The sequence below is a fragment of the Triticum urartu genome, chromosome 5 (genome assembly GCF_003073215.2).
Source record: "Triticum urartu cultivar G1812 chromosome 5, Tu2.1, whole genome shotgun sequence".
NCBI classification, from domain to species: Eukaryota; Viridiplantae; Streptophyta; class Magnoliopsida; order Poales; family Poaceae; genus Triticum; species Triticum urartu.
In genome coordinates, this window is record NC_053026.1 from 537,809,413 (window position 1) to 537,819,827 (window position 10,415).

The window sequence follows — 10,415 nt, forward strand, 5'->3', positions numbered from 1 at the left end:
AAAGTGACATGTGCCTGATGTAGACTTGCGATCCACCTTGTCACCAGCATAATCAGCATCTGAGAATCCAACTATAACAAACTCTGAGCCCTTTGGATACCATAATCCTAGTGTTGGGGTGTAAGCCAAACATCGAAGAATTCGCTTCACAGCTAAGTGATGCGATTCCTTTGGTGCCGCTTGGTATCGGGCACACATGCAAACACTAAGCATGATATCTGGCCTAGATGCACATAAATAAAGCAAAGAACTAATCATGGAGCGGTATACCTTTTGATCGAACTCTTTACCATTGGCGTCAGGATCCAGATTACTCTTAGTAGGCATTGGCGTCGTATAACCTTTGCAGTCTTGCATTCCAAACTTCTTCAGGCAATCTTTGAGGTATTTCTCTTGAGATATGAAGATGTCGTTGCGTTGCTGACGTATTTGAAGACCAAGGAAGAACTTCAGCTCACCCATCATGGACATCTGATATTGCTCTTGCATCATGTATCCAAACTCATCACTGTATTTCTGATTAGTGCAGCCGAAGATAATGTCATCCACATATATTTGGCACACAAACAGTTCACCATCATATGTCTTCGTGAAGAGTGTGGGATCCAGGGAACCAGGTTTGAAGCCTTTGCTCTTCAGGAAGTCTTTGAGTGTGTCATACCAAGCACGAGGGGCTTGTTTGAGGCCATACAATGCCTTGTTGAGCTTGTAAACCATGTCAGGATGTTTTGGATCTTCAAAACCAAGCGGTTGTGCAACATACACTTCTTCTTCAATCTTGCCATTGAGAAAGGCACTCTTCACATCCATTTGATATAGAAGGATGTTATGATGATTTGCATAGGCTAGCAGTATGCGTATAGCTTCAAGCCTAGCCACAGGAGCAAATGTTTCATCGAAGTCAATTCCTTCAACTTGAGTGTATCCTTGAGCAACGAGACGAGCCTTGTTTCTGACAACTTGACCATGCTCATCTTGCTTGTTGTGATATATCCATTTCGTGCCTATGATATTGTGTTTACGAGGATCAAGACGCTTGACCAGTTCCCATACATTATTCAGCTTGAACTGTTGAAGCTCTTCTTGCATAGCTTGAATCCATTCAGGTTCCATGAAGGCTTCATCAACTTTCTTGGGTTCAGATATTGAGACGAATGCAAAGTGCCCATAGAAATTTTCTAGTTGTGTTGCCCTTGAACGAGTGAGTGGACCAGGTGCATTGATGCTATCAATTATCTTCTCAATCTGTACTTCATTTGCAACACGAGGATGAACTGGATGAAGATTTTGCTCTTGCTGATCATTGTCATCGTTTGAAGAATTGTCTTCAGGCTGAGCATTGTCTTCAAGTTGATTAAGTGTAGAGATCATAAGTTCCTCTTCAGGCTGTACTTCAGACGGTATGATTTCTCAAGTTGCCATAAGCTTGATGGATTCACTGGGTGGAATTTCATCTAGCACATTTGGCAGGTGCTCTCTTTGCGAGCCGTTAGTCTCATCGAACCGCACATCCACAGTTTCAACCACTTTATAGTGAAAGAGGTTGAAGACTCTGTAGGAGTGTGAATCCTTTTCGTAACCAAGCATAAAACCTTCTTGTGCTTTCAGTGCAAATTTTGAAGTGTAATGTGGATCCTTGATCCAGCACCTAGCACCAAATACTCTGAAGTAACTGACATTTGGCTTCTTACCAGTGAGGAGTTCATAGGATGTTTTCTTCAGAAGCTTGTGAAGATAAACACGGTTGATGACATGGCATGCAGTATCAATAACTTCAGGCCATAACTTTCTTGGTGTCTTGTATTCATCGAGCATTGTCCGAGCCATCTCAATGAGTGTTCTGTTCTTGCGTTCCACGATGCCATTTTGCTGCGGCGTGTACGAAGCTGAGAACTCATGAGTGATGCCCAATGTATCGAGATAAGTGTCGAGGCCGGTGTTCTTGAATTCAGTGCCATTGTCACTTCTGATGTGCTTGATCTTGACGCCATAGTTGTTCATGGATTGATTCGTGAAGCGTCTGAAGACATCCTGCACTTCAGTCTTGTAGAGGATTATATGCACCCATGTATATCTTGAATAATCATCAACAATGACGAAGCCATAGAGACAAGCAGTAGTAATAAGGGTAGAGTAGTGAGTAGGGCCGAAGAGGTCCATGTGTAGCAGTTCGAAGGGTTGAGTCGTTGTCATGATTGTCTTCGAGGGATGCTTGGCCCTCGTCATCTTTCCAACTTCGCAGGCACCGCATAAGTGATCCTTCTTGAACTTGACGCCCTCGATGCCTATGATGTGCTTCTTCTTTGCAAGAGTATGCAAGTTCCTCATGCCAGCATGCTCTAGCCTCCGATGCCAGAGCTAGCATCCTGAAGCTATTGCAAGAAGACATACGGCAAGCTATGGTCCTGCTGAGAAATCTACCATGTACAAATCATCTTTCCGATACCCTTCAAAGACTAGAGACTTGTCAGATTCCATTAGTACAAGGCAACGATATTTTCCAAATATCACAATCATGTTCAAATCGCAAAGCATTGAGACAGACATTAAGTTGAAACCAAGGGATTCAACAAGCATCACTTTATCCATGTGCTGATCCTTTGAGATTGCAACTCTACTTAGACCCAATACCTTGCTTTTACAAGTATCAGCAAATGTGATGTGACTTTTGTCAGATGGATGTAGGGTTGATTCCATGAGAAGACTTCGTTTGCCAGTCATGTGATTAGTACATCCACTATCAATAATCCATTCTGAAGCAGCTGGTGTCATACCCTACAGTGCAGTTAGGGGAGCAAGAGTATTATTAAAGCTTAGATCGAGGTTAGGACTGATAGGACAAGTAGCAAGTGACTCAGGAACAACATACATAATAAGACCATTTGGGCGTTTGATCTTGCGCCCTACAAGATGTTTTAGGTCCCCAACAATAGCTTCAGATGCATTTGATTTTCGGCTAGAGACCTTTTCCTGCAAAAGAGAGTTAAGCTTTCTTAGCCACCCACATCTTCAAGGGTGGCTTCGAAGCAATGAGTCTAAGTGCAGCATCTGAGAACTTTGGCTTTGGAGCCCTAGAAAATAGTCTTGCAGGTGGAGAATAGTACTCATAAGAATAAGCAGAGTAGTTCTGGGTCTTATGAACATGGCGGTTTGATGAAACACGCTCATATTCATAGGCCTGAGTATGGTTTCTGAAAGTGCTAGTGATCAACTAGAGGGGGGGGGTGAATAGGCGATTTTTATGAAAGTCTTCAAAACATGGAAGTTTCGAAGACAAACGATAGAAATAAACCTATTACCATGCAGCGGAAGGTAGACTACACTAGGCAAACCATAGTCAAGTATTCGATGGAGTGAAAGCACAATGACTAATAGCAGCTAGGCAGTAAGGATCAGGTAGGAAGATATTGTGAAGCGAATCAGAACAAGCAGTCACTCAGTGAAGACAAAAGATAATGCAATCATACAATGACTTCACAAGGACCAACAGTAAGTAAAGGGAAGGATGAAACCAGTGACTCGTTGAAGACAATGATTTGTTGGACCAGTTCCAACTGCTGTGACAGTTGTACTTCTGGTTAGGGCGGCTAGGTATTTAAACTTGAGGACACACAGTCCCGGACACCCAGTCTTGAACACGCAGCTCAGGACACCCAGTCCTCACCGTATTCCCCTTGAGCTAAGGTCACACAGACCTCGCCCAATCACTCTGGTAAGTCTTCAAGGTAGACTTCCAAACCTTCACAGACTTCATTCACCGGCGATCCACAATGACTCTTGGATGCTCAGAACGCGACGCCTAACCGGCTGGAGGATTCACAGTCCTCAAGTGTAATAAGTCTTCAGATCACACAGACAGGAAGACTTCAGTGATGCCTAACACTCTTTGGCTCTGGGTGGTTAGGGCTTTATCCTCGCAAGGAATTCTCTCTCAAAGGCTTTGAGGTGGGTTGCTCTCAAACGACAAAAGCCGTACTCTAACTCTGAGCAGCCAACCGTTTATGGTTGTAGGGGGTGGGCTATTTATAGCCACTAGGCAACCCGACCTGATTTGTCCGAAATAACCCTGGGTCACTAAGGAACTGACACGTGTTCCAATGGTCAGATTTTAAACACACACGGCAACTTTACTTGGGCTACAAGCAAAGCTGACTTATCCAACTCTGGACAAGATTTGCTCTCATAGTCTTCAGTCGAAGACATAGGATTTTGGTTAAGCATCACTTTAGTCATTCTGACTGGTTCTCTTGGACCCCACTTAACAGTACGGTGGTTCCTATGACTCAACAAAGAAAAACACAGAACAACGAAACTGCTAAGTCTTCGCGCTCCATAGTCTTCACGCGATGTCTTCTCTCGTCATAGTCTTCAATGTGAATGTCTTCACATACCACCTTTAACTTCAATGTCTTCATACATTTTTAGGGGTCATCTCTGGTAGGAAAACCGAATCAATGAGGGACTTCTACCTGTGTTATCCTGCAATTCTCACAAACATATTAGTCCCTCAACTAGGTTTGTCTTCAATACTCCAAAACCAACTAGGGGTGACACTAGATGCACTTACAATCTCCCCCTTTTTGGTGATTGATGACAAACTAGTTGAAGTTTTCAACGGGGAATAAAATATTGAAATTGTAAAGGATAGGTTATTGTCTTCATAAGTGGCAAAGGCTCCCCCTGAAGATGTGCATATAAGTAATTTGCTTTTGGTATGCAAATGTACATGGCAGGTTGTACTTGTGGAGATCCTTTTCAACTTATGATGACAATTCATCATGCAAAAAAAATATGTGAAGATATTGACATGCATAATGAAAAATGGACGTCTGCAAAATGATCTAAGTGCGGAATTTATCATCGCATCGCAGAATAGCAAATAAGTAGCAGACGACCATCGAGTTTTAAGTGTTACAACTCAAAGAACCAAATGTATCAAAACGAGAGTTGTAAACACTAGGCAAAATATAAAGCAACCGCCCATATGGACCCGCTTGAAGACTATCAAAGTCATATGCTTCTCCCCCTTTTGTCAGTAAGGACCAAAAAGGTTCGAAGACATAGAGCGTCTACTCGTTCCCATGAGGAGTAGGTGAAGCAGCATGGTCGTCGGTGTTGTTAGGCAGTGCAGACGAACGTGGGGCAGTGTCGATGCGTGCAGAAGTAGGGGGCGGTGAAGTAGCATCGTCTTCGTCATCGATCACTCTGGCATTCACAGTTGCCGCGGAGGAAGAGAACTCAGAGCTTCAAGAGACGGAGTTCGTCGCAGCATAGTCCTTCTTGGAGGTGTGGAGTCAAACTTGAAGCGTTCAGAGAATCCATCCTCTTGAAGATCATCTTCAGAACACATAAGCGTTAGCCCTTTCCATGTACGCCGACAGGTTTCATGGGCAACAAATGCATTCTTGGTGGCAAGATTGCGAATGCGATTGACATCCACCAAGAGGCTTTGCATCTGACGCTTAAGCCAGTCATGATGCTTATCCTGTTTCTGATGCAGCGCGACGAGAAGCTCTCGGTCATTGAGGATACGAGATCGTCTTTGAGGCCTTTGCGCAATAGTGCTACCAGTGGCATTAGTTTGAGCACGTGGGGCACGTGTGTTGCCAGCAAGGGGATAAACACGAGACACTGCTGGAATTCCTTCAATGGGCTGGGTGAAGCTTTGGTGATTAGCATTATGAAGATAAATGGGATCCTTAGCAGGCTCTAGGGAAATGGCTTCAACTGACAGATCAACCTCGGGCAAGAATATAAGATGATTGCGCGCAGACGACTGATAGTTGAAGGCTGAGTGACGCTTGATCAGACGCATGACCCATGGAGCATAGAATTTCAACCCAAAGATGTCGGAGCCAGACGCAGCCAACTGCCTGATGAAGAAGTCTTGAGCATTGAAGCTGATGCCATTGAAGATATAGAAAACCAAAGTCTTCATTGCTCCTTCAAGCTTTGCTGCAGATGAGTGTCCTTTCACAGGCCATAGAGTCTTCCTGATGATGTGGTAGATGGTGCGAGGCAGGTACTCTAGGTCTTCAACAAAGAATTCCTTAGGATATTCAGCATCTGGAGGCAAAGGCTTCATCATGCTCAGCATTTGACTCATGTTGGGTTCTGGCTTCTGAAAGATGCTTTCCAAGGCATCTTGATGTTGTTGACAACCTGGTTCATAGTATTCACCAGGAGTGTGCAGGCCTGTGAGCTCAATGATATCAAGAGCTTTAGCTTCATGATGGACATTGCCTGTCATCCACTCAAGGACCCAAGTCTTCGGATCCCTGTTGTAGCCTCGAATATGAAGAGTGGCATAGAATTGAAGCAACAATTCTTCATTCCAGTGCTCCTTGTCGGTGATGAACTACAGCAGACCAGCATCTCTGAAACAGTCAAATGCTTCTTCGAGGCAGGGCAGACCAGCCATAGCTTCAGAGTCAAGGCGCATATGTGGAAATATGCGCCCTTGATTGTATAGGACACAGGAATAGTAGCTGCGCTACTGATAGCTCCAGAACCGATTTGAAGAAATGCGTGGTTTGGTATAAGGGTTCTTGGAGCTGTTGAAGAAGGTATTATGTGCCACGAAGCCATTCGCATTGAAGATCCCAGGTGAAGTGGCAGTGCCTGGGAAACGTGGAAGTCTTGGCTTGGGCTTTTGGACTTGAGGCCTGTGCTCGACGTGGTACTCAAATTGTGGACCAGCAACAGGCGGAGGAGTCAGAATGGGCCATCGAACCGTAACTTGCTGACCACGATCAAATGCCAGCTCCATTGTGTGAGGTCTTGGAGGGGGAATGGGGGCATTGGCATTGTCTTCATGGGCTTCAGGGGCCACATTTACTTCAGGTGCAGGCTCCACATTTGCTTCAGCCATGACTACGTCATTGGCTTCATTGGTGTTGGTGGTGGCAGCCTCAGGAATCTCAACCTCCACTTCAGAAGCTGGAGGGTCGGTCACGTTCTCCATGAGAACAACATCTTGGTGAGACAGGGGTGTAGCAACTCTTGGGGCTTCTTCTTCATCGGCTGATGCAGCCGGAACATCTTTAGCCAGTTTGGCTTCGGATTCAGTCACAGTAGGAGTGGCATCTAGAAACACTTGACGTGCAACAGATTGGTGGTGCAACTTCTCCTTTTGGAACGCTCGATAGAGGGACTTGAGGCCTTGGTCCTTTGCGAAGCCTGCGCAACGCTGGCGACGCCTTTGGAGATGGAGTTTGCTGGGCCTCAAGGTCATCTTCTTCTTCTCGCCGGGGTGGTGGGACTTGTTGTTGTTGAGTACTCAGAGTGTCTTGTTGTTGTGGGTGATCAGCCCATGATGCATCCTGAGCAATTGGCATCAGAGGACGACCAATGCTGATGAGTTCGCTGTTTGTGAGAACAGGCGATGATACCAAGTTGTGCTCGATCTGAGGAAGAACTACATCATCTTCAACATTGTCATGGTGACCAATGTCTTCAGCAGCGGTGGGATCAACTGCTGGAATGTCTTCAGCTTCATGAGCCTCTGTGGAAGCGGGCTCATGGACAATCAGTTGGCGCTCTTGGTGTGCAGATGCAGGGCGAACCATTGAGATAGGTTCAACAACTAAGGGCTCTGTGGGAGCAGCCCGATCCTTCTTGGTTTTGCGCTTCTTCTTGGAGGGAGCAGCATCAGAGGCTTCAGGATGTTTCCTCTTTCTGGCTTAAGCCTCAGCAGTCCTCGTCTTCTTCAGTTCTGAAGTGGTTGACCTGACCTTTGGCTTCGAGCCAGTCATGCTGGCTGGGAAGACAATGGGATGTGCTTCCTGCCTTGGTGCTTCGGGTTCGGCCACAGCTGGCTTCTTCTTCTTCTTTGCAGCCATCCTGGGATCGATGCCAGGGCGACCAAGAGCCTTACGCTTCTCAGCCTCATTGTAGGCTTGCACACACGTGTCTGCCAGGATCTTCATGCGCTCACGAGAGCCTTTAGCTTCTTCACGCTTCTTGAGAAAGGCTTCCTTGAGCTCGTGCAGCATGATCTGGAAGTTTTTGACATCTTGCACGCTGAGCTTGGCCATGTGCTTTTTGAACTGAGCTTTCTCATAGTCGATCTTTTGCTTCAGTTCAACGATGCGCTGAGCTAGAGTTAGCTCAGAAGCAATGGCGCCAGTGAAGGCGACACTGAGGCCAATTGGAAGTTGCAGATCTTCAAAGCTGAGGTTGGGCGTGTCAAACCACTCATCAATGAAGTTATGGATGATTGCCACATCAAAGAGAGGCAAATCATTGAAAATTTCTGCTTCTTCTTTGCTCTTGATCAGTTGCTCAAGAGCGTCATCTGTAAGATCTTCATCGCTGAACAGATCAATGGCGTCTTTGCGCAGAATAGCAGCAGCAGTCAGTTCTTGGCTGGTGTGTTGCAAAGGCATCTTTACTTTCGAGGGCTTGAAGATGCGTGACAAATCTTCAGACTGCACACTGTCTTCAGGAGGTACAGTAGCCAGTGGCTTCGCTCGTGAGATTTTTGGTGCTGAGGCAGGCTTTGAAGCTTTAGGCTTCTTCAGTTTCTTTGGCTTCGGCGATGCAGGCGCTTCATCAGATTCAGCGTCATCTGCAGGCTCATCCTCGGCTGTCCCTTGAACCTTGATATGAGTGATGAGACCTTCCAGGTTGTAGAAGGGCCCAACAAGATTGGGTTCAGCTTCGCGGGTGCCATCGGCACGGGGAGCAGAAGGGCCAGGGTTGAAGTCAAGTCCCCATGACTTCTTGTTTTGCTTGGCCGAATTCTTGGCAAACTGGAAGTTGCGCTTGAACAGATTGTCGTCACGACACCATAGCAATGACGATGGGTGTGCATCCGCATGCTGTGGTCCACGGACCATGCAGGGATAGAAGCCTTGTTCATTTGCTTCATCTCTAGACCTGGGTTGAAGATTTCTGTATAGGATGTCTCCCCATGGTCATTTGATGGCATTTTTCAAAGCATATTCCTGGGTCACAAACCTGTACTTGAACCATTGTTCTGCCCAATATCTTCGAATCCATTGGATTCGGGTCTTGCGCTGATTATAATCCTCTTCAGGATCTGTCTTGTAAAGCTCTGAGAGGTCATCAGGCAAATCTCTTGACGTTCCCCCACGACGCTGTCTGCCCCCCTTCCTTACTGATTTCTCTGCAGCCATGAACTTCAAACTGAATGGCTTCAACACGTTCAAAGGCTTCAAAGGCTTTCGCTTGCTGGACAAACAGGAACTGGCTTCGGGAGAGTTAATGTGATGCTGTAAGAATTCTGCAAACGAATGCAGACTATGAGAACCAAGGGATTCTCCCACGGACATGTACCTGTGACAGCATTAGAGATGCGAGGGAAGGGGAAGAGGTCATATGCATTCTCAGAAGATTTTGAAGATAAATCAGTTTAGGAGACATTGACCTCATCGTGCGAAGACATTCAGTTATATGTTGAGAGTTGGTTCCAGATTTGTATGAATCCGCGAATAAGTACAAGTGAGGAATCTAACTAGATATGAAGCTTAAGTGAATATTCTAGGCAGTATGAGATGCAGACAGGATATATCTAACATTGTATAGGCAGAAACTTATTTTGGCAAACAGGATGAATCTTTGAGGATCAAAAATATGGTAAAAATAGAGTTATATTTACCACGCGAAGAACTGCTAGATGGGAAGAGTAGGAGACCGAGCAGTTCAATCCATCGTGCCCTATCTTGGCGATGGAGAACACCTACGGCGGCAGCGGAGAAGACGATGCCCGCGGCCAGCGTGAGGACGACGTCAGAGAAGTCGCGGCAGCTAAGCGCTTCGTCGCCGGCGTCGTCGAGAGCTAGCAGGGGCGCTAGGGTTTGACGAGGTGGAGAGGTGGAAGAAGGTTTTCTTGACCGCAGGGGACATGTATTTATAAGGAAGTGTGTGGCACGGCGCAATTACGCAGGTGCCCCTAGCGGTTCACATCTGAGGAACACGTGGCAAACATGCAACATACTTGGAGTTGTCCCACGTTCCCACGCACGCCTGGATTGTCGGGTGGTCGTTCCCACTTCTCCGGGTTTTAGGTGAAGGAATTAGCATTGAAAACGGACATAATGTTTGTCTCCGTATCTTCTGCTGACAAGGACGCAGAGAAGATATTCGACAGTTTTAATAGAATGCATATGATTTGGAGAGGTAGAGTTTGAGATTGAAAGCATAGAGAGGTTAGGGTCCGATCACATTCACTTAGTTCAAAAGATTCAACAAGAAGACATAGCTATAAGTGAATGTTGTAGAGGACAGAACACTAGTATATATAGATTAGACAGACAATCAAATCAACATAGTGAAGATAATCATGAAGGCAAGTTGAGATTGAAGCCAAACCAAATGTGAAGACATACCAAACGCAATGCCATGAGTGAAACACTTCAAACAGAAAAATTTGGTGGTGGCGTTACCCACCG